Source organism: Triturus cristatus, chromosome 7 (assembly GCF_964204655.1).
Source record: "Triturus cristatus chromosome 7, aTriCri1.1, whole genome shotgun sequence".
In the NCBI taxonomy this organism is placed as follows: domain Eukaryota; kingdom Metazoa; phylum Chordata; class Amphibia; order Caudata; family Salamandridae; genus Triturus; species Triturus cristatus.
This window is the reverse complement of record NC_140590.1, coordinates 691,453,893-691,479,770: the sequence shown is the minus strand read 5'-3', so window position 1 is coordinate 691,479,770 and position 25,878 is coordinate 691,453,893. Positions and strand designations below refer to the sequence as shown.

At 45.0% G+C, this 25,878-nt stretch overlaps 1 protein-coding gene across 2 annotated transcripts in view; it reads left to right on the top strand.

Moving 5' to 3' along the window:
* SLC39A11 (solute carrier family 39 member 11) overlaps positions 1–25,878 on the top strand; it is a 2,092,456-nt gene that overhangs the window by 770,009 nt on the left and 1,296,569 nt on the right. The gene's annotated exons all lie outside the window — the stretch shown is intronic.

Sequence of the window (25,878 nt, the reverse complement as noted above, 5' to 3'; positions counted from 1 at the left end):
TAAATTGCAAGAAATGCTTCCCATTGTGGAAATCAAGAGGCGTAAAAGTTGACTTACTGTAGATTCCCTTGCTTATGAGTCGACTTTCAAATGCCATACACCGGTGCTAGTACTCCAGTGACATTCTCAGACTTGACCAACTTAGAATAATGTTCACTATGTGATCGTAATGTCCAAACGTTGATACTGGATTGTTTTATACACAAGATCTCAAAAGAACACTCTCCTATACAGTCGCAAAGTACAAGCACTTTACAAGAGAAGGAGTACCAGCAAGAAGAATGGTAACAAAAGTAGTCCTGGTGATTGGAGGAGCTAGACGGGTGATATTCTCCTATGGGACCGGCCAAAGACCAATAGCCAACAGCAAACATGATAAAAAGCCCTGAGTCAAACGTTGGCACTTAACTATCGCACCGTAACAGAACTTTTAACCTTTATGAACTGCGATGTCTTTCTTTTATGCTTTTATTGTAATGCAATGGTTTTAATTAGCCTATGCGAATAAATAAACTACCACACTATGTGATCATACAGGACGAAGGGACGAGGCCCTTTCAAGACAGGCTTTGGACCCCCTGCACTGACCAAACAGCCACATCTACCCTCTTCCCACAGCAAGCATTCCACCATCTGGAGCCACCTTTCATGCCCTAGGAAGGTTCTATTTGGAGCCCAGCTGTGCAGAACCAGCTGCCTGAGCTGGAAACCTATTCTGTGCAAAGCTTTCCAGCTCAGCAAGTGACAATGGTTATTCACTGGATCGCTGTATGAGTGAAGAAACTGTGTCTCACAGCTGCACCACGTGGGTTGCCCGGCCTGCACCCTTATTACATTTGACATTCTAAGAGTATTAGCTAAGTGCATGGCAGCTGAGATCTCCAGCTTTATTAATGAAAAAGCAAGCTAATAATGCAGTCCGCGGATATCCTCAAAATAACCATATTCCGTATGTTGTCAACGAGCATAGCCTTTGAACATCTAAACCCTGCCATTTAACTTCCTTCAGAGCTTCACTGGCATTAGCCATGAGTTTAAGATCTTTACTAATGGAAGATGGCGATTACCTTTTCCATTGCCCTCATTTGGGCTTCTAAGGGTCTGCCCTGTACCATTCTCAAAACAAGTGCGTCTGTTTTATTTTTGTTATTCCATGCGGTTCAGAGGAAGCAGTTTTACTCCAGCAACTGAGCTGGTCTGCGGACCAACACGCAGTCCTTCTCACTTGACTATGCTGATGCATGGTCTCTACCAGTTTCCATCTGATGGTGATCCTGTCTTATAGTCTAAACTGATCACGCAGTCTTTACCCAACCATTGTAGTGTCAACTTTATCCCAGGTTCTCTTCCGCAATCAGATATCCCCTCCCCCGTGGCAGTGTAGATTAAAGCACGACAAACGAAAACAATTTCTTTCAGTGTACTTGTCCAAGGAACCTCCCTGATTATCCATAACTTTGTACATTTCTTTGATCATATATGTTTTACCCCCTTTAGGAGCATGTGTGCTATCTGTTGTGGACCACAACTCGCGATCTGGTTTGGCAACTAACCACCGCCAGTATTCACAGGGCCATGTGCCCAATGCTCTAAGGCTATACGTGCCCATGGTTGGGTGGGATCTACGCCAGAGTAAATGGTCGTTTCTGCACAACCTTCGCCTTATTCCTGGCAGTGTGTACGACCATACCTGCCCCAACACCTGCCATCCTCCTCTTCCTCAACGTGTCCAAAATACCAGCTCATAAGGCAGTGAAGAGGAAACAGCTCTTTCCTCTTCACTGCCTCATTCGAGCACAGTGACTCCATGTGCACCACCTGGCAGCTGCCCACAAAATGAAGCTCCTGCCTCTCATGAAAAGCACCTGACTTCTGGGCAGATAGCCGATTTCCGTGCAGCCCTTAACGACCTTGGCTACCACAGATGTCACGGTCTTGCTGCTGGCTGTCATGCCCCCTCATCATAGCCTGACCTTGCACTGCGGAGACCTCGACGTCGTTATTGAACCTTTGGGCATTAGCTGCACATAGCGCCTGTTCCATGGTCACGTGTCCTGCTGGTAGTGATACCCGAGCCTAGTGCAGTGCGCTCTCTCTTCATCTGTCAGTAGCTGCAGATAAGCAAACGGACGCCTTTGGAGATCCTCAGCCTCATGCAGGGCTTTAAGAGGGCCGGGTCTCACCGGTGCTCAGCACGGCAGTCTTTAAAAGGGGGCCTTGAAACGGGTCTCTATCGGGCTCTGTTTTGTGCCCTGGCACAGGCGGTCCGTTTTTTCCCTGACCGCATTGACAGCAGGCACATCAATGTGCGCTGCTCACACTGCTCACTTCTCACTGGTGGAGAAGGTACGCATGACCTCATGCCAGGTGAGCGTTGTAGGGAGGGAAATCCTTTAAAGAGAGTCATTTTCTCTCTGATTTCCCTTCTGTTTTTGAAACTCAGGAGCAGGAACGTTGTGGTGGTGTCACCAGAGATTTAAGTGGAAGCTTTTTCAATATTATATACAAGCCCTAGTTGCTGCCTATTTATCTTATGCAACTAACAACCATTGACAAAGCCAATAGTCCTGACTTGTAATAGGTAAGATGTTACTTGTTGTATCATATATCTGGATGCAATGACAGAAACAGCAAAGTACAAGTCGGGCGGCACACTATGCCAAACACAGATGTTTAGCTTATGTGTTTTGAAGCCACGCCCTTTATTACATTGACCATGCCCTTTGAGAGGCACCCCAGTTTTTTCTACCCACTTAAAGCCCTGGCCTCACGCATTGGGTTTGTAGCAGCATGTGTAAGGCTGTCCTGCCGCCATGCTCCAGACCCTGCTGCCCAGGGTGACGCAACGGAGGGCCATTGCGTGCCGGTGAGCTTCACGACCACCGCAGGAAAGGAACAGCAAGGTGCACGATCGAGCACGGTGACTAGAAGGGCCATCTAATGTCCTCAGTGCTAGCATGCATTGTAGCCAGGGCTTTAAGTGGGATGAAAAAACTGGGGTCCTTTCCAGGGGCGTGGCTGATGTACTTAAGGGCGTGGCTTAAAAACACTCAAGCTAAAAATCTGTGCTTAGCATAGTGTGCCGTCCGACTTCTATTTTGCTGTTTCTGTCATTGCATCCAGATATATGATACAACAAGAAACATCACACTTACGAGTCAGGACTATTAGCTTTGTCAATGGTTGTTAGTTGCGTAAGATAAATAAGCAGCAACTTTGGCTTGTATATAATATTGAAAAAGCTTCCACTTAAAGCCCTGGTGACACCACAACAATGTTGCTGCTCCTGAGTTTCAAAAAGAGAATGGAAATCCAGAGAGAAAATGACTCTGTTTAAGGATTTCCCTTCCTCTACAACCCTTCCCAGGCGTGACGTCATGCCATAAATTCTCCACTAGTGAGAAGTGAGCAGTGTGAGCACCTGTACATGATGTGCCTGCTGTCACTGCAGTCCGGAAAAAAATAGACTGCCTGTGCCAGGGCACAAAACAGAGCCCGATAGAGACCCGTTTCTAGAACCCTTTAAAAAACTGCCGGTGCTCAGACCCGGTGAGACCCGGCCCACTTAAAGCCCTGACTGTAGCCCAGGAGGGCCTCCATCTCAGTACTAAAGGGCTGACTGACTTCAACAGAACGGGCGGGGCCGCACAGCTCACATGACAAAGAGGGGAGAAGGTGCTCTGCTTCCGTAGCTCTTTGAGAAGGACACAGCAGTCCAGGGTTTCACAGCCAGCCACAGTGATGCTTGCGGGTAGCTGGCCCAGGGACAGCAAATTCAGCCTCTTCGCACTCCCCATCTGACGAAGAGGTGTAGGCAGGTATAAAGAGCATGTTATCCTGCCATCACAGCCTCACACTACACCTGCCTGTAGTATCCATCTTCAGAGGGAGACTAAAGACAGGGCTTTAAGTGGGATAAAAAAAAGAGGGTCTCTCAAAGTGGAGTGGCTTAAAAAGTAATCTAAAAATCAGTGCTTAGCATAGTGTGCTGCCCGACTGGTAATTTGCTGCTTCTGTCATTGCATCCAGATATATAATACAAGTAACGTTACACCTACAACAAGCAAGGACTATTGGCTTTGCCAGTGGTTGTTAGTTGCATAAGCTAAATGAGCAACAGCTATGGCTTCGTGCTATAGAATATTGAAAATGCATCAGTTCTGTCATGATGAGGCTGTGTAAGAACTAGAACGAGTCTGACGTTACATAAAAGGCAGTGAACGGTGGTACTGCTGCAGAGTTAAGATTTTTTTTACACCCTGAGGATGAGGGCAAAAATGGAGAGCCGGCAATGTGGCCGCAAATGATATTTTTGATCTGTGGGACTTTTTACTGCTTGCTGCTTGTGTTTATGAATATGTTTCATGGTCTCACTGTCCACTAGCGGCTGGCCTGAAGGTTGTAGGCCCATACTTGTATAACTCTTGAACTCTGTAATAAAGGTTTCCAAAAAAAAAAAAAAAAAAAAATGGAGAGCCGATGGGGACCCGTCTCAGCACCTGCTTTTAAGAACTGTCGGTGTTGAGTAATGGCACGACCCGGCCCACTTAAAGCCTGGGGTGGAACGGCCTATTTCGCACAGGGCCGAACAGGGCTTTTATTCCGCACCCCCTGGGCTGCAGCCCTCGGGGACCGGTTTTGAAAGCCCATGGTCGCTGCTTGTGCCTCTGTCTCTTTCACCACCTCCCTGAGCTTAATTGCTGCAATCAAAGAGAGAGAGAAGGGGGGGGGGTTGAAGGAGAGGGAAGGAAGAGAGAGTGGGCAAAGGAGAGAAAGAACGGATGGGTGGAAAGAGAGAGTGCATGAGGAGACCAAGGGAACTGGGCTAGTTTGAGCATTTTTGCCGGGGGCGCATCTTCCCTAGTGCGGCCAGGGAGCCACGTCACCGCACGCATCCATCTGAATAGGTGGGCTGTGAAGCGCCGTTCTCCATTTCTGCCAGCCCGCCCCCCTTTTTAGCACCACCGTAGCCCCCTGAGCGAAACGCATCCAAATTAATTGTATTCCATCATAGACAGAGGCCTGTACTTCCGCCTTACCCAGGAGCCAAGCTGGCAACACTTCAGCGGGTGACAGACTTACTTAATTAAAAACGATTCTTGCTTAAACCTAACAAATGCTGCGCAGGGCCGGCTCCTGGCATCCGTCGTGCAATAAAGCTTGTTACTATAGAAAATGCCTCGGGCACACCGGCAAACGATTGGCAGGCGCAGCGCTTGCACGATGGCACTTACTGTGTAGATATTAAAAAAATGAGAGAAAACAAACTCCAGAAAGTGGAAGTGGCTATGAGAACACAGCCTCTGTGTGATTGCTTTCCTGAATCTAAGACGAAAATCAATACTTGCCTAATCTGTGATTTCTTCTCTTCTGTCTGTGGTGGCGGGAGCAAAAGCTATTTTTCGCCGGAAGATTTTCATAGAGAAAAAAAAACATTTTTATTCTATCATGACTACTCTTGGAGCAGAGTTTTACCCGCGCGTGCTTTAGGTGAGCACTTAGAGCGGTGCCTGGGGTTATCATTGAATACTGGGCCGAGTGATGGCTCCCAATGAATATCTCCAGTTTTTGGGCCATGTTTGGTTTCCCATATGGCACTGTCTTATGCTGTGCTATGGTCACTCTGGGAGTTTCCCCCCACTAGCGAACGGTAAGTGCGCGAGCTGCCACTCGGGTAGAATTTCTACCCAAGCGGCAGGAATACCAGCACAAACTGCAGTTCGCACTGCACTCCGCCACTCGCGGAACTCCGCAAACTATGCCCAGGCTTAATTGTTACTCTCATGTAAAGATTGCTGCGAGGAAAAGCAAGTTCACACCCTCAGTATTGCTCAGTGCATTTTTGTTAGCTTTAGGTTTTTAATCTGAGGGTATGAACATGCAAACAATATACTCAAGGCACATTGCCGCTTAAGCCCTTCAACACAGCGTAATCAAGAATGGCTTTAAAATAGAGCTGGCATATCAGTCCGTGCCAGGGTTGTGCCATGTATCCGGGTTTGCACTATTGTTTTATAAACTGTCATCGGGTTTTTTCTTCAGTTTGTGCACATAAAGCAAACAAAAACTGCAAATCCTAAAATGAAACCATCTGTAAAGGAAAATATAGGTCTCAGTTACACAGGAACTATTACCTAATGTACCCTGCACCATAACACCCATGTGCTCGGCGTACACCATGTAACCCATTCCCTCTTTATAAAGTCACGTATATCAGTAATAATTACTGTGTCCACTTTTGGTGGAATTGTCTCTATCTATGTAACATCATATGTACGCTGAGCACATGGGTGTTATTGTGCAGGGTACATTAGGTAATAGTTCCTGTGTAACTGAGACATATGTTATTGATTTATTTATAGCCCTGAGGAAGTCAGAGATGCAGACGCATCCTATCTGACGAAACACGTGTTGGCTATATGTGCATCTGGAGAAGACGTGTATTTAAATATTGAAGGAATAAAACAACGGAGTTGGAACAAAGACAGATTGGACTGTGATTTACATACATGGAGTGGTGCTCAGGATAAATTGTTTATGCATTGGTGGACTGGTCCTTCTGGTCCTAAAGTTTTGGGGGTACTGGTGGCTGCTCTCTACCTTGGAGCACACAATTTGATAATTAGCATATTTGACTGTAGGGATTACTGTGATTTAACTTGCGCATAAAACCTTGCCATAAGTAGCTGTGTTTATTATGTATGTATGTAGTCAAGAAACCCCTAGGGATGAACCAGCCCCCTCACCTGATGGTTGAGAATGAAGGACCCCATCTCTGCTTCGAGGATGACGCCCCGCAAGGGATGTCAGACCACTGCATGTCGAAGATTCAGCATGCAGGACCTCATGTTAGCTTGGAAGGAATTCTCCTCTGTTTTGGGAAAAAGGGTCTTATTTTCTAGAGTGGTCACTCCAGGGTTTCTTCTAGAATTGATATGTTTTGAAAACCGTCATAAATGTTTTGAAAACAATCATGGATGTTTTTCCAAACAAATGAGATCGTGCACAGCTGCCTGTTGGCCAAGGATGGAAAAAGTGGTGACCCTTATACAAAATAATTATACCATGCCTGAGGAAATGTTTCTGTACGTCAGGTACAGGGATTATGATAGAGTCCTGTGAGCCTGGTGTCAAAGAGACAGGAGCAAGCTACTAGATACAAGGTCACCTGGTTAGAATCGTTATTGTTGTGTGGATGCGACAAATGTATGTAATAGGGGTATATATGACATGACTAGCTTGAAGGACATGACGCTAGGGGACACCAAATCTGGCTTGCATTTGCGAGCCATGCACATTAAAAAACTCAGCCACACAACGGTTGGCGTCATTTTCCAGCAACTCCGTGTTACATGCATAACTCGAAGTGGCCAAAACTTTGCTAACACCGTTGACGGAGCATAATTTGTCGCCCACCCCTACTTATTGCCATTATGTTACTCTCTGTGTGAACATGAGCTGGCCCAGCATAGGGCACCAACATGCCCCAGGCTCTACTAGTCCATGCACCATTGTGTGTGTGTGTTTAAGTGTATAGTGGTCCAGGCCTGGTTAGACATTTTCTGAAAAGTGATCAGTAAATATATGAATTGATTGAATTAAAGATGCTGGCAAAGTAAGAACCATCCACTCCACCCCCTTTGACTAAAATGTAATTGGCTTTCATCTGTTTGACTGTCCAAATCATGCTTAATTTTCTATGAAAGGTTTAACACTATGACAGTGAAGGGACTTGGACATGCCTGTCAAAAGTAATTCATTTAAAAATGCATATGGTCGTCTACAGGGAGTCTATGCTGTTCAACTGTACAATATTGGTACATCTGAACATTTTAACTGTCTTAGGACAAAAATAGATGGGAGGAAATCAGCAGTGAAAAAAATACTGTTTCTCTTTGTCTTTATAGCTTTTTATCTATAACATGTGCTTAGTGTAGACGGGCTCAGAAATAGTCTGAGAGCACTACACTACTGTCATCATGATTTTAGCGCTTCCAGCCAGCACACGGTTATACACACATCAGTAGCACAGTTGTATGCCAAGTATGGGCAGGTAGTCAGTTTCACCTCCCTAGTTGTATGAAGCGCTTAGTGTGGGTACTTTTCATATCACATGCTTATTGTACCCAAGCAGAAGGAATCTAGACAATAATAGTTGTATAATGTGATTAAACCAGGTTATCACACCCCACAGTTTAAATACTGTACTGTTATTTGTTTAATGTTTAGCGTATTCAGTCACACAAGCTGTAAACACCGTATACACCTTTCTGCAGAGTTCTTAAGTTCTCTCATGTCAAGAGATAGAAGCACAGCCGGTCCAAACTTTTTAGCTCATCATTGCATGTAACAGCTAGGCAAACAGGCACCCCTGCTGTGTTCCCTATAGAACAGACCCTTGCATAAAGTGAGTATTAAGAAGTGGCCTTCACCATACTTTAGGATTGAATCTACTGTACCTGGGTTTGCATCAGCTACTCTACTGTTGCATCATTTACTCTATCACCCCCTCTGTGCTCAAGCACCTTCCTGACACCAGTATTTCTGATGGATACTTCTACCTGCAGATTAATCTCCTCTGACTATCCGGGGTGTTAGACTTAATCTAGAGATTTCAGACATGGTTTTCTTCCTTGCCAGTAGGGAGTATTTGTTGCATCTCAACACTGGCAATGGAGTCATGGTGACATTACTGGAGCCATATAGCTCCCACCACGGTGCCCTGATGTCAGCTCCTTTTTTTGCATCTTTCAGTGTGAATCTAGAGCTTCTTTCCTCAGCTGCGATCATTTTCTTGGTCTCTCATAATTCTTCCAAGGCGCAGTGATTTTTGGAAGATGTCCCCACTGAAAATGTCGGGCTTTAAAACTTGCAGTAAGTGTGACGATCAAAAGTTCATCACAGACCCACACGACAGTTGAATGTAGGGTTTAAGTTCTAGGCATGATTTCTTTACTTGTGATCTTTGTCGTCCGATGAATCCAAAGGCAATTAAGGAGCGGGAGGCCAGACTTTTTATGGCGTGTGACAAGGATGGCTGCTGCAGCCATTTACGGCCAAGATCCAGGTTCCCTTTGTGCTCCCTCCATCACCTAAATCCTCCAGGGGGAAAAGAAGCACAGGCACATGAAAGAGAAAAGGAACTCTGCTTCCCCCACGAGGTGATTCAGAACTCTGGGTAAATCCGCACCCAGGCTTTGTCCCAGACTCCCTCCTCTCTGGAGCCAGAATTGGTTGAGCGTTCATTTCTGGAGGTCCTGCTGGTACCAGCCCCCCTTCGACCGGTGCTGATTATGGTGCCATAGCCAGCTTTCCCCAAGCTTCTGGCATCCAGAGCTGCAAATACGTTTTTTTCTTCAGGCTATTCTGTCCAACAACCTCATTCAAATATTGCAGCAGGAAGTGGCAGTCCAGCTGTAGTAGTGAGCAGTAGAGTTGGTGCCAAATCAGGGAATTGGTCAACTCGCTGTGCTTCCTCGTTATCAAAAAGTAAGGCTGTCTTTGTCCGATCCTAGATGTGAGGGTCTTGAACTCATTCCTTCACATGGTAACATTCAATATACCGTGCCTAGCTCAGGTTGTTCTGGTGCTGGAAGTGGAAGACTGGATGATGTCCTTCGTCATCTGGATCAGCATGTGGACGAGTATTTCCACGTACTGATCTTAATGACTCACAGTATGCACTCGCGGTTCATGGTAGGCTCCACCCTGTACCAATTCGCAGTCCTTCCATTTGAACTGATAGCAGCATCCTTGCGCTTCACAACGGCGATGGAGGAGGTTGCAGCCCAACTATGAAGATTGGGGATCACTGTACTAAACGAATGTCTGCTTGAAGCCAACTTGAATTAGATGGAGTCACATCACCTGCACCTAACAGCATCGCTGCTGTTCGACTTGGGATTTTCCATCAGCATGCCCTAGTTTCACCTAGAGCCCGCTCAGTGCCTCCTGTGCATAGGGGCAGCACTGGATACTACACTGCTCCTGAGTCTTTCTTCATCCAGAGTAGATTGGGGACATTCAGGATATGACTTCAATGTTTTGGATGAGAGCCCGAATTCCAGTTCAGATGGTTTTGCTCCTGTTTAATCTGTTGCTTGTTGCACCCTTCTAGTCACGCATGCATCTTGGCACACAAAGGGCTTTCCAGCACACCATTGTGATCGCTGAACTGGAGTTGAGCTGGTTGCTGACTGAGGAGAACCTGTCTCAAGGGAAGTCCTTATGTCCCCCTCCGGCTGCAACCATGGTGGTGACTGATGTGTCCACAATTAGGTGGGACACACATCTGGAGGAACTGGACAGCAGAGGCCTCTAGTCTCCAGAGGAGTAGAGACTGTGTATCAATCTGCTGGAACTCGGGGCAATCCGGCTAGCACTAAAGGGCTTCCTCCCATCCCTCCGCGGTCAGTCCTTGGAAATGTTGTCCAACAATGTGACCGTGATTCAACAACAAGCAGAGGCGAGACGTCTCACCTCTGTTGGGAAGTGCTGCGGCTCTGAACTTGGGGGCACCAGCGGGAGGTGTGGCTGGTTGCCAGCCATCTAGTCAGATTGCTGAACATTAGGGCCAACAGCCTTAGTCTGCATTATCTTGGCAATCTTGAGTGTTGACTTCACCCAGAGGTGGTAAGACATATCTTTGCCATGTGGGGCACCCCCAGGTGGACCTATAAGCCACTCAAGAAAACACTAATTTGCCCAGTGTTCTGTGCCGTCTGTTATTTGTTGCAGGGAGCCCTGGGGGTTGTTTTACTTGAAAAGGAGATTTCTGCTTCATAATGCATTTCCTCCGATGCCCTTGATTCCTCAAATTCGGAGGAAGATTTGCCCGAACAGGGCTCAAGCCCTTCTTATTGCCTGGTCTGGCCGAGAAGGGTGTGGTAAGCACACCTGCTATACCTCTTCCTATGTGCTCCACTCTCTCTGACTGCACCTTCTCTCCCAGTCAGCTGCTACACCCTAACCTCTAAAGTTTACACCTTCATGGGTGAAGATTGAGCGGGGTCATCCCAGTGCCTTTCAGCTCCAACCACAGGTGGTTCTCCTAATCCTTTCTGTCTGTCACTTCTCTTCCAAGTTAATCTATCCTGAGCAATGAAACAAATGTGTTGCATGGGCATCTGAACATTGAGAAAACCCCTTGAAGCTACCTTGTCTAATATCTTTCACAACTCAGCAGGGTTCTGCGGTGGGCGCAGTAGAGGGGTACATTGCAGCCATATCAGTGTTTATGACTTTCCAGACTCCTCAGACAAACTGTCTTTGGTTGTATGGTTTTCGAAGGGTCTGATGAATATGTTTCCTCCAACTCTGTATGTCTTGCCCCAATGGGACTTGAATTTAGCATTAACTTTATTGATGGATGCTCTGTCTGAGCGGTTTCATAGTTGTCCTTTATGGTTATTGATCTTCAAGATGGGATTATTGGTTGTGATATTGGCATGATTTGTTTGTGAATTGGAAGCTTGAGCATTTGCCCACCGTTCACATCCTTATTCCAGAGTAAGCTCATCCTTCCAACTAAATTGTCATTTCTGCCTAAGGGGGTGACTTCTTTCCATCTAGGGCAATCTATTACCATGTCCCCCTTTTCTTTCCTGTCCCATCCAACCAAGAAGGAAGAGCATTTACATTGGTTGCATCTCAGGCGGGTGGTTAGCTGCCACAGTGACTATACATACCTAAGAGATCAGGTCTGACAATCAGTTCTATAATAGGGCCCGTGGCAACAAAAGGGGCAAGAAAGTTTTGAAAAGAACTCTTATCACACTGGATACTGCTGTGCATTAAGATCTGCTATGCTCTTGAAAAAAAGGAGCCACCGGATGGAATTAGACCCCACTCCACCAGGGCAACATCTTACTCAGGCGGTGGCAGAGATCTACAAAGCAGAGACATGGGCTTCCCTCCACACCTTTGCCAAGCAATATCGTTTGTACTCTGAGGTGAGGAGGGATGGCCTTTTTGCTTGCCCCGTTCTTCAGGACTTCCCCAATTCACTGCTCCTACAGACCCATCACCTGAAAGGTTTTGCTTCGGAATCAACTCAGGGTGCAGAATCTACTGGTAGAAATATCAATCAAAAGAAAAAGTTCCTTCCCTTCTGTAACTATCTTTCTGGTGGATATTCTGTCTACCTGCAGATTCCTCACTGAGTCCACCTGCCTCTATGCTTTCTGATGGAAGGCAATGGACCTGATAATAAGAGCCCAATTTAATTTGTTTCACTGCACCAGTATAATTTGTGATGGCTGTTCTTGTCACCGCTTTTACAGATGCACTAAAAAGAGATGAGAAGTGCCGTCATGGTGCCAGGCTCAGTGCTATATAGGTCCAGTGACATCACCATGACTTCACTTCAAGCATCCAGATGGATGCAAAGCGCCCCCTACTGGTACAGGAGAGCAATGTCAGAAGTTTTTAGGACCAGTCTAGCACCTGGGATATTCAGAGATGAGGAATTTGCAGGTAGATAGAGTATCACCAGAAAGATTGTTACTGGAGGTGACTAAGGCAGTAGATAGAGTATAACTTGATGGTCACATATTTGAGGTGTAAAGTAGAATTGTGTAGCTTATAGGTGTGATTTTCTGCAGCCATAGAGCAATCGGACATTTGCTAGAACTGTAACTATCGGCACTGGGCATAGCGCGTCCCTTGGCCGTAGAGTGAACATTCACCACCGGGGATCAAACACAGCTTTCGGCTCCTGAGCCAACCTGGTCCTGCAACAGTTGAAATTGCTCTGCACCTCCAGTGGATTGCTGTACATCTTCATTGATTGTGGGAACAAATGCTTAGTAGGGAACAGTGAAAATATGACCGCTTTTAGAGACAAGTGAATGGGGAAAGTGAACTGTAAGTTCCATAACGCGTCGGGCTCTTTGTTGAACAAGCAGTGATTGGCGGTAGGCTGACGGCTACTGCATGCACCATTATTCTAAAGGATGCTGTGGTTACTTGAGGTAACCGGGGTTGGCAGTCTGTTATGTAGAAAGAACTAAAGCAGTGTCTCAAGATCTCACAAACGTGGCAACACGTGCAGTCTTGTGCCAATCCATTGCACACTGCTGATATGCATCAGACTATATATGCTGGGCGCTAGCCAGTCGATCCTAGGAAACAAAATACATGTGAACTGGCTATTTCAAAATGATGCTGCCTGGTGTACTGGCAGGAAACCGCTCTTTGCCCAAAGCACGACAAAAGCTGCATTTTGATGACAACCACAGTGGTATCCTTACACGATTAGGTTTTAAAATTATATATAAGCCACATTTCGTACGCAACAAATACACGGCTTTACTTTTGAAAGACACTCGTAATGTTTGATGTTGTTGAAATACAACTCAAGCTTGTCTTTATCAACTTTCTTCATGCCTGTTGGAGTGATAAAACATTTGACAGACAGGCGATGGTATCAATTAGCTATCCTCTGTATCTTCCATCATGTCTTAAGTGCATTTTATTACAGAAACACTTTCAGGGCCTGAGAGCGGGGTCCCAGCTTTACTCCGGTAGTTTTTTATTTGTGAGTTTATCTCATCATACATTTATTGATTTATATTACATTCTTATTTGACCAGCTCTGACAACTAGGTGTTTGGGAACTTTAACTTTCAAAACAATAGAGACGGTGTCTAATGCATACCGAACAAGACTCGAGCATAACTTAAGTAAGCAGTTTTCAGCAGGCGGTTAGTGAAGTAGAGAGGTTGTTCATTCTAAGTAGAAGATAAATCAGGAAAAGCTATGGCAGATAGAGGGAAGGAAAGAAGCTGAATATTTGAGAAGGAAGAAAGGCAATACATGAACGAAAAATAAATACATTAGTGAATGGTTTGAATTAGTAATTTCTCGATCCATCTCAAATAAGAGCATTTTCATATTGCCGAAAAGAGTATTATGTTGAGTGGTCCTTTCTGGGGCCTTGTCACACCTGAACCTGGGACGTAAGCATTTTAGTCTACTTAAGGAAACTACCTTCTGTCTGGAGCTCTCATGAGGTTTTTTTTACAGATGATTCTAGTGCACATAAGACCTTTGTCTTACTTCCTTACTGAGAACTACCTTCACCCCCATAGTTAACCAAAATTGCCCTTTCCAAAAGTCTCATTCCCAGATGTGTAGATTAAGCATTGCCAGTTTCTTTAAATTCCTCTTAGGTTCCTACCTCTCAGAGAAATTATCTTGCTTTGGATAGTTGCGTTGAAGATTTCTGGACATGATATCTGTATGCACTGCCTTAGTAATTTTATTACATGGTACTTCACAGGGTAGAGCTCCCTTAATATCCTTCTTTCCCTGTTGAGGGCAGCAAATAAAGCTGCAGCTTCATGTCAGTTTAGATACCAGAGCCCCACACCTCATGTTTGCCATTTCAGCTGCCAACCTTTGTCACTAGGTAGTGTACATTGTGGAAGGCTCCAGTGGGGAAGCCAAGTTGTTTAGTGGTGACTCCGAAAACAGACTTCTCCACTAGTGGGTTCAGGGCCAGCTTTAGCGATGGTAGCGCCCAGTGCAAAAATGTTTATTGGCGCCCCCAATGACCACATCCACCACAGATTCCATCACTACCACTCTTTACCAGTGCCTCTTTAGTCTCCATAACCATTCTTTCTCAGATGCGTTTAATTCGTTTTATAGCGCTGCTGCCACTCAAACCAGTGTAGGGTGTCAGAGCACTTTACATCACACACTACACATAGACAATCAATCATACATGTGTAAATAAGTGTATAGGAAATGTTACATAAGGCAGAGGACTACAAGGTGTAGGAGTCACATCACATGTCATCCATGCTGGTAGTTTAACAGTGTTTGGTCTGGCGAACCACAAACTCAGAATTTAAAACTTAACACCATGATTGGGGGTTCTCTATAATCATTAGATTTGATTTCTATCCAAATGAACCCTTTTTGCAACATTAGGCTGATGAAAGACTAGGGAAAAAATCATAACACTTTAAACTATACCTTGCAGTTTGCATGCAGCTATTTGATGGCAGTTATTAGCTCACTGTTCTATGTTAGGATTATTATGTATAAACTGCAAGTAACAAAAGGATCTCTCAGGCAAAAGCAGTAACCACTAACCTATTTAAATATATACACTTTGTAATCTGAATGGTACATGTTCTTTGCAGTAGGCACATTAACCCTCTGCACTACCATTGGACGAGTCAAAACTTCCACTAGACAAAACTCATTTTGCTCCAGGAAAAACATCAATCACTGAAGTTATCTTGGCATTTATATAGATGCCTGAAAATGTCTGGAGGCCAGGAACGCCGTATTAGATGATTGTAAAACAATAATATACTTTCAATAGGGCGCCACCACCCGAAGTCAGCACCCGGTGCGGTGGCATCGGTCGCACCACCCTTGAACCAGCCCTGAGTGGGTTTGCAGGTGAAGTGCCATCTAAGCATTTTTACTGGATGGAAACAGTGTCAAAGTTGTGTCCTCGATACGCGAGTCCGACATGGCGTTTGATGTCAGCGTCTTTGCTAGAATAGCTTTACAGCTCCCTCCTTGTCTCTCACAATGTACAGAGGTGATCATTAGTGTTGGCTTATGTAATCAATGTCAGGGAAAAGAGGAAGGTACCAGACTCAGATGGCCATTTTTTCAGCTGATGATCAGTGATCAATTATCATTTGATCGAGTTTTTATGCTGAAAGCAGATTTACTCAAAAGCCATTGTATCTTCCTACTTTCATGAGTGATCACTGCATAAAACCTACATAAGACCCATGAAATCAGAAAGTTGTCAGGTTGCTACTATAAAATAATTATAGGGAAACCTGTGCGACCATTTCGTTTTGCGAGTCTCTATTTGTGATTTATTGCGAAATGGCAAAATGAAATGTACTAATGTGTCGCAGACACATTAGCAATTCCCAATATGGATGCAATGGGACCTGCCACATCAGTATTCATGACAGGTTGCCATCTGTGACCTATTGGGAATGGGCGGTAACACAGGGATGGCGGCCTGCTTGGGACAGCAGACCACCATGTCTGTGTTTGCTTTTAAATAAAGTAACTTTCAAAAAAATCTTTTTGAAATGCAACTGATTTTCCTTAAAGGAAAACTGGATGTGTATCAATAAGAAAAATTAAATGTTTTGGTTTAATTTTTAAAGAGTAGGCAGAGGTCCGTGGGACCACTACCTGCTCTTAAAACCGTTTTCACTGAAAGTCACAAACGGGGAGGGGTCCTCTGGAGGCCCCTTCCCTTTTGCGATTGGCTTACCACATACTTGAAGTAGGTGGTAAACTGCAATTGTTTTGCCGTCGCATTCCGATTGCAAATCGATCGTACATGCCTCTGCTACTTGCTATTGGGCAGGGACGCCCTTGGCGCACCCCTTCCTATTAGCGAATCACATACCCTATTTTGTGAGTCGGTAATAGGTTACTGACTCGCAAAATAGGGTTGGTAGATTGCACAAGCCGTTTTGGCAGTTGCAAACGTCCCAATTCTCTGTTTGCAACTGCTAAAAACGGTCGTACATGTGCCTCGTAGAGTGCAAAAGTTTAATGTTGTTTCAGGTTTTTATGTTACCTCAAGAATAGCAAGAATATTCAAACCCAGGAGAGATGCGGTCGTTATTCAGTTTTCAAATTCTGTCTTGAATCCCACATTTGAATATTTATTGGGGACCGTTTACTCAATGTGGCTACTGTCTTTAAGAGGCAAATGTGCTGCCTGTAGTTGATAGAGGAGTTGAACCTGTTTCTTCCTGCACCAATTATTAGCTAATCAGAGATTTGTAGCACATAAATACAGAGTGATTTGTCCAAGGTCACAAAATGTGGTGGAGTGGCGGAGCCTAGTAATAAAACTGAGCTGATCTGGTTTCACAAACAACAGTTTCACCTTTAGACCATATTCTCCAGCCCACATCTCCTGTAAGGTTACTCATAGTCTGCGGGATAAGAGTGGTCCCTCACATTTAGCAATAAGAGTACTAGTTAAGACTTTTCCAGCATCCAGCTGGTTGCCACCAGTGAATTTGAAAGACCTAGTGTGCAATGAGGCTATCACGCTGCTTTCCGATTAGCCAGTTGAAAAGAATATGAGAAAGAATATGTTATCCTCTAAAGGAAGTGTGATAAGCCCAATCTTATTTACCATAACGCTGAGTGATGTGATATCAGAACTCTCGTGTCAGACCAGGTTAAACACAGATATTACAACTTTTTCATTTAAAATAATACAGTTGAAATTACCAAAGCCAAACATGAGAAAAATTGACCTGTGCTAAAGAAATGGGTGTTTAGAGTCTCAAGATATAAGGCTGTGTGAGTGCTCCTCTCTAGAGCGGTTGGACCTAGGCATAGCAATGGGAAGCATGCTGGCACAAAATGTGTCACAGTTCAGGCACGCAGGGAGCATTTGGGTCAGACAACAATGGTGGATAACTGTAAGAAGAGGTCCAACTTTCTAAAAGCCGAATCCGTAGTAGAATGGGAGAGTATCAGGCTCCTATATATGTCTATAAAATGTATTATAATATGGATGCTGAAACGTGTATTTTATATAGAGCTTCATACCACAGTTCTTCCATTTCCAAGTGGTGTAAACAATAAGTGTTACTGTTACCCAGTTTAATGGTACTCCGTGATCTGATGTCGCATGGATGGAAGGCATAGTTGGCCTTTCCAGGATTGGAACGTATAACATGTCAGTCTCAGCAGATCTCGATTTGTGCCTTTGTGTTGACATATTTGTCAAATAGCGGTGGAATTCTTTGAAGCACCTGGAAATGAGAGCATTGGATATTATGTTGGAGGACAAAGAACATTACTTCAAGTGAGGTGACTAAGGTAGTGAAAATGCTTTGCTGTTTGATGTAGGGTGCAGCCTGCGCAACCAAAAGTAGGGGGTAAAATGTAAATCACGGAGTATTGATCAGTAGCGGCTGGTGACTTTTGAAAGTGGTAGGGCGTAAAAGTTAGTGATGAGTGGCTGGTGTTGAGTGGGATTCTCCCCCTGAGAAGAGTGGGTAAATGATCCATTTTCGAGCATATTTGAGAAAGCAAGGTTAATTAAGCAATTATGAAAGTGTAATTATGACATCAATAAGGCTCACTAACATTACTGCAAATAATCTCTGTGACGCCCTACCATTTCTCATACGTGAGATCCTATTTTGATCTAAAAGAACACTTTTTTATGGCCGTTACAAGAAACATAAAAACAACATTTCTCTGCAACATATCTAGAATAGACTCTCACATATCACCTACATTCAAAATAAATTAAAGGGAAACGTATTTAAATCAATTTATTTAAGAAGAATTCAATGTCATCAGGGCAAGAATCTCTGCAGAACAGAGCTGGCTCTATAAGGAGGACCCTGAAATTCTGGGGTGCTGAGCCAGAGCTGAGCCCACTTTGTTCATGCCTTCAAACGTCTCTGACCAGGCCCTGTGATTTTGTTTGTCCGGACAAATGACTTGCATTTTATTGCTTGCATTTGGAAGCCCGACCTTCCATCAAACCACTTAACATAGGCAGCAAGCCATTTGTTAGGCCACAAACAAACACTGCACACATACATTAATTGTCACTGGTGAAGCACAGGGTCGTGAAGCACTGGAGAGGAAGGGTTCATTGAATAAATACCACCAAGAGGCACAAGTATGGCTTGGAGTATCGTATATAATAGATCCCAGGCTGCATCAAACATCAAGCTTGCTTGTGATGTGTTTCATGACAAGCTACAGGACTCTGGCTGTGGCCTCATCCTATGCGTTGTCAGTATCATTCTCAGGCGCTCTTTGCAGACAGACATGCATCCTACAGTTCCAGGGACATTATTATGGGTCATCATCACACTCACAGAGCTAAAGTGGGACAGCCTCAGAAGGGAATCCCATGCATGGGAGCTACAGCTCGTTTTCAGAGTGTAATACAGTAATAGCATTACCAATGGCCTGTGTTCTCAGGCATTCATTATTAATCAACACATCATTAGCATTAATAACATCCATTCTGAGTTCATGTGCTTGGAGGTGGCATAAAATCTGTACGGATGGGATTTATTTGAGCACTTTACCTGCCTTTGATGTGTGAAGCACGGTAGGACTTCACAAGGCACCTGCACAACGCATAGATTGAAAAAGGCCATTCGACCGTAGTACAGTTTACCAGTTTGTGACATTTTAGGCAGCTGTGTTACTAAGAATTTAACAAAAATAAGCACTAATTGAAATGAATGCAAAACATATTTTTTCAATTTTCTCAGTTGCACAGAACTTCATGAAAAGCGGATTATTTCATAAAGAAAATGTAATGTTTACATTTGTGCTATTGGCAAGGTGAGCATGTGACCAAACAGATAACCAGGTGTCTTGATTAAAGAAAAGTAGCTGTACCTGGGCAAACGGCTGTGCCAATATAATTTTAACAGAGGCGCGCTTTCTTCATTGTACCTCACCAGGGTTTGCTGCCTTTTGATTCACAGTGCTGTTTGTGCTTTTAAGCTCAACTTTTGGCAGTGCAATATGGCCAAGTTTAGTCCATATTGTTACCCTGAAGGCAAAGCACCAAGCAAAGTGGAGTCCGCGTAGTACACAGGAACTGCCAGTTGTGTGTGCTTGGAAGACCGGAGGAACGGGAACTGTGTTCATTTACAGGGGGTGGGTAGCGGTACAGTGTGAAGGAACAGAGGACAATGTAGGTGGTGTTGTGCAGCTTTGGGTTATAGCACAGAGTGTGGGAGCACAGCTATGTGTGAGGCCGCATGCCCATTTCTGACAGCTAACAAAGGCCATTTGTGCATTCTTAGCTGTGTATTCCAGGCAGGTTGAAAGCGCTCTGCAGGAGAACAGGTACATGTGTGGGGATGTTTGTCAGGTGAGCTGCAGGCATTTTTATGTAGGGACCGGGAGCAGGGAAGGAAAGACAATGTGACAGACCGTATGTGAATGTGGTCATGCAGTTTAGGGGAGCAGATGAGGTGGAGGTCGGAGATGCAGTGATGGGGAACAGGAAAAGCAATGTGCGTGTGCTGGAACAGCAGAAGCCTGATTTTTCTGATGGCCTGGGATGCGGTGATGACCAGGGAGGAGGACCTTTATGGAAACTCGCAGCCCAGAATGTAACTTCTGCCAGAGGCGCTGCTCTCTGGGGGAAGCAGGAGCAGCCAGTGCGGCCCTGGGATCCTAAATCGGAGTTTATCCGATTCACACAATCATGAGCTGAGCGATGCGTGAAGCACAGCAGTAGTTCGCTGGGGCCTGAGCACCGCTTGAGTGTAAAATCCAAAGGCCGTTAGTCGGACGCTGCGATCGGCAGCAGAAATAAAAATTGTTGATATAATTGACTGTTGAATAAATTAATTTAACCAACTTTCTTTAAGGCCGAGACTGCTGCTTCCACTAGTGTGCACCACTACACTAACATCAGCCTCAGTCGCGGGGTTCGCGCAGGGAGGGGATCCCGCAAGGGGGGGTTGAAAAAAATATATTAAAAACGTAGCTCACTTGTACCGCTGTCCCGCGCCACTTCCGTCCTGGTCGGGTGATGGTCCCGCCGGGGTTTCCTTGAACTTAAAGGAAGCATGAATCCTCCCTCCCCTCCCATCCCCTCCCCTAAGCCAATCACAACGCTGCAATGGCAGCGTTGTGATTGGCGCGGAGTCCCGGACGGCGACCAGCCGGTCACCAGTAGGGACGCCATTTTCTCTATGTAGGCTGCAGCCTAAATAGGGAAAATTTAGAGTGGGCATGACTGCTTTGGTCGGCCCCAGGGCCGTCCAAGCAGTTAGGGCACTTAGAGTGGTGCAAGCCACTCCTCCCTGACCCGCCCTCCCACCCGCCCCAACCAGGCATACTCCGAACGTCTGTTTTCTCGCAGCGCGCGAAGCAGAACATAACATGATATTTCAAATACCATTTTATGTACTGCTTCTCGCACTGCGAGAAAGCAGTGGGGCGGCGCTCCGACGCCCTAATGGAGCAGCCGCCACTGGTATTGATCATTCTGTAAGATAAGTTTTAAAGGAATGCTGTACAGACAGTAATCATGCAGAAAAAGTGAGAAATGTTTCAGGTCCATATAGGGGAAAAAGATGACTGAATTAGGCATAGATAGTATGCTGAGTGAGTCAGAAAAGTAAAGTTGCCCATCTTGGCTTTGGAGACAGAAAGGGTGTGAATGGGGTTGACAAAGGTTTAAGACTGGAAAAAAATGAAATTAGGGAATTAGTGTGTGGCAGATCAAATTGAATACCTGACATACACCGAGGGTTCCAATGACCCAAAGAGTGGAAGAGTGGGATAGGCATGCCACTGAGGAAGTTTAGATCAGTACAATATTTCTTTTCTTATAGATTATCTAGCTCTATGCCCAGCTGAACTAGTAGTTCTAAACATGATTATTAGAAGAATTAAAGATTTCCATAAGAAAAACGTATAAATATTCACCTAGATCACGGTTACTCATAGTACGGCCCGTGGCCGCCAGCGGCCCGGCAAGCCTTCCTTGGCGGCCCGTGGACCTTGCAGACATACTACCTGTGTTTAAAAAAAAAAAAAAAATTAAATTGTGTTAGCAAACACTGCCGGTTGCAGCAGCCGAGACTCTGCTCTGTGGGGGCCGGGGGGTTCCAGTGATTGTCAAAGTGGAGATGCAGGGGCCTAAGAGGTGCAATACAACAAAGCTTTATTAACATGTAAATGGTCTTTTAAAGACCTGTGAAGTACTCGGGTGCGGCTGTGTGTGCGCGCTGGGAAGCTGTCTCAGTGCGCGCTGGGAAGCTGTCTCAGCCCGGGCTGAGGGCTGACACACACACTGGGTGAGATGACAGAGGGTGACGGAGGGAGGGAGAGGGAGACAGAGGGCGAGGGAGGGAGACAGAAGTTGACAGAGGGTGACAGAGAGGTGCAGTCTGGGGGAGACAGAGGGAGGGAGGCAGAGGAAGGGAGACAGAGAGAGACAGAGAGGGAGACAGAGAGGGAGACAGAGAGGGAGACAGAGAGGGAGACAGAGAGGGAGGCAGAGAGGGAGGCAGAGAGGGAGGCGGAGGGCGACGGTGGGAGGGAGAGAGGGGGAGAGAGAGAGAGAGGGAGGGAGAGGGGGAGGAAGAGAGAGAGAGAGAGGGGGAGGAAGAGAGAGAGAGAGATGTGTGTATGCCGGGTCTGGTGGCTCAGTGGATGAAGGCGTCTGCTGCAGGGACCTGTGTTCAACCTCATGGTCACAATTGTTTTTTCTTTAGACCCGCCCCTCCCCCTCTGACCCCGCCCCCACCAGTGCGGCCCTCGGCCACTAACCACACTGTAAATTTGGCCCCCAAGAGAAAGTTTGTGAGTACCCATGACCTAGATCATTGCATGCCTAAAAGAGGGAGTTGGTAATAGGAAAAGCGTTTTGTATAATTCAGACTAGACACTTGGAGGAAAAGAGGAATGAATAGACTATCCTGGATATTGACTCTCAGCGGGATCTTAGGGCATGACGTAGTAGTTGGTGCAGTGTAAGCAGCTCTCTTCTAGGCAAAAGGCAGATTCACAGTTGGCAATGGGTCTGATGAAACTGGAGCCATGATAAAAGAAAAGTGAAGGTGATCTGGCAAAAACAAAGATGACTTACTGGAAACGTGAAGGAGAAAGTTGATCCAAGGATGTGTTAGTTGACTGTGAGCCGGAGACTGTACTACAAGGCTCTCCTAGTAGGGCATATGTCTAAGTAATTTACGAAGAGTGTTTTGTTTCTTGCATTCGGGAAATATATATAATTTTGTGTCCGATGTAAGTCACGGAGATAACACAGAAGTGGTAAGTAAGATATCAGTGAGTTGGGTTACATTGAAGGATATTTGAACGTTTGGAGCTAGGGAAAGAGATCATGTACATTGGGGCGCAGGAGAATGGACAAATGTCAAAAGTCAAAGTATTAGACCATTGCTTTGGTCTATAATATCATCCAAGGGGTGTTACATGCATCGCAATAACACCTGGATGAACCTTCAAAGAAGACTCGTCCTTGGCACAGACTAGTAGGAGAACCATGCTAGCCTAGCTCTCTCCCTCATTATTAGGAAAGGATAGTTCAATTATTCAAACTCTTGCTTCAGACAGTTGTGAAGGCCTTGAGGTCGAAATCTCTGCTCTGGACAAGTCTGACTCCGCATTTAACCCTTCTCAGTTGGATAGAATGATTTCAATCATTTGCTGTATTCTCCATTCTTCTATGCTTTTTGAGCTTTTTATTTTAACTGCACTAGTGAGAGCTCTATAAGTGACTTATAGGATGTGTACACGTGGAGTTTGCGATGACTAAGGTGAGGGCAGCAATGGAGAATATCTCAGAGTGATATAGGAAACCCTTCCATCTACAACTGGAGGGTCCTGATTTTAGAGCAGTGATACTTAATGTACGGTCCGGGGGCCTCATGCGGCCCTCCTGACAATAACATGCGGCCCCTTGGGCAACAGCAGCACTGGGCTGCTTCTTACTCAACTCACCACTAACATTAAAAAGATGTTCTATAAACAGGCAAGCATTTATTTATAGGTTACTTAAAGCTAAAGGAGGGAAGTAACTAGTGTGTCATGCACTGCTTATCTTTAAGAACACCTTCATTTTTAAAGACCTCTTGCAGCAAAAGTGTAAAATTATGAAAGTGTCTTCAGAATTCAAAAAGTGCTTTTCATTAACACGCAGACCCATTTCACCTTAGTACATCAGAATTTATCAGTGCATTGAGGAGTATTTTTTTTAAGTGATAGTTTTTAAACCAGAATTACCCACCTTACCGCCAACCCTCCTTCAAAATAAGGGCTGCCACCCCACTGGCATCAATGCGGCCCTCGTCCTGTCACAGAACTGACCTTTTGGCCCATGGGAAAATCTTTGTGTGTACCCATGGTTTAGAGCAAAAGGTGGCCTGAGGTCCAATATTCCTGGTCAGGAATGAAGATCACCAGATGGTGATTTCTAATTAACTGAGCGTCTATTCTGACCATCTCCTCCTCTTCTTGTGCCGGCTTTCTGTTTGAAGAACGAGCATCAAGGTGCAGGAAATAAACCTTTGCCACTACAGTGGATTGCGAAAGTGCGAATTTAAAGTATTCAAGCAACGGAGCAGATTCCACTTTCGTTGCAATTTGGCAAAAAACGTTATAGGTCAAGGTGGTGTATTTGAGGGCTTGAAAATCCCTGCACCAATGACGATTGTGAAGCAGTGAAAACATTATTTAGAACGTACCATGTCTCATGATGTGTAGGAAAGGAGCCGGACCAAACTTTCTGCTTAGAGGGGTGAAGCTCGATGCCAGGAAGGGGATCCCCTCCTGCTACAACATTGGGAGACCCCTTCAAGACCAATGCTTCTTGGGCTGCCCCAGAAAATCTTTGTTCCACATTACTTTGCAAGTGAAAATGTCTGATGTTTGTAAGGCGCTTCGGTATGGGTGTGTGAATAGGTAATTAATTTGGTAAGTAGACTTCATTAGAAGTGGTAAGCCATAATCCATCCATTTTAAAGGTTTCCTGTTGTACGCTGTGCACGCTGCACCTCCATTAAAGAATTGTGATCCACCTGTGAGGCTTTTCCGTTTGAGAACAACCTTTTGTTGGATGGATCACGGCTGGTCCGGCTGTGGCACTGCCCGCCGCGTAAGTGCGAATCTGATGACAACAAATGTGTGTCATCTTGGACTGGTGGTTTCTTTATGAAGGCGATGGTATTGGCAGGAAGCAGACTGATACACAGATGCCAATCCACTGCGGAAAAAAGTCTGCCATTAATTTGGGAGCACTGTGGTAATACATTGCAGTACTACAAATACCAGGATGCTCGGAGGCCCATTGAGGGCGTGACATCTTTAAGAATTTAAACGAGTGACTACAGCTCTGGCTGTTGACTCTTTGCCGAGCCTGTGACCAAGGGCGTGGAAGCCCGAAACGCGTCAGGCTCCATTTTAAAGGTTCCTGTTGTACGCTGTGCTCACTGTACCTCCATTAAAAAATAAAAAAAAAAAAATATATATATATATATATATATATATATATTTTTTTTTTATTACAGTATGCTGTTACATTAAAACAATCTGTCCTTCCAATACCTTCTCCCTCTGGCTCATCCCAATTCTCTGACTACTATAAACTCCCTTCTCAACCTTTCACCCCTCCTTTTTGACCATGCCACCAAACTTGTTGCGCAAGTTACAACTTTGGCTTAACTCTACAAGGGGTGCTTTCTGACCCTTGGGTGACAAGGGTGAACTTGGTTCAATATACTACGATGAATGTGAAAGACAAGTTTTTGTAGCACTGTAAACACTACTCAATATGTAATTGATATAGAGGCATTGCTTTTGGGTTACTAACAATCCCATAAAGAAATAAGGGGCACAGTGGTAACAGCAACAAACTTTATTTCGTTATTAACACTATCGCACACTGTACTAAGAAGAATTAACACTTTTACCTTAAATATGTTTATTACTACAATCTTTTAGTACATCTAAAACAACTATACCGAATATTAAGACAACAGCAACTAGACGCATGATAAATAACGAGAACAAAATGAACATTTTCAACATTGTTAAAATGTCATTTAAAATGATATCTAGCCCCTAATGCCTACTTCTATGTGCTATACTATGATAACATTAAAGGTAGAGCAACATGCAGTCTAGAGTTTCTTAGGGTAAAAGACACATTGCATACTTTGTTGACTGCAAAGGCTGTCTTTATCAGCAGAGGTGTGAAGACAGAGTTCCCGCGAAGGTCAAACACCCACTGCGTTGGCAGTCAGTCAGTCTTCCTCCGGGACATGGCTTTATCATCTTCAGGCGTGATGCAGCATCTGCGAAGTGTGAAGTGCGCTGGCAGCAGGCGAGACCGTC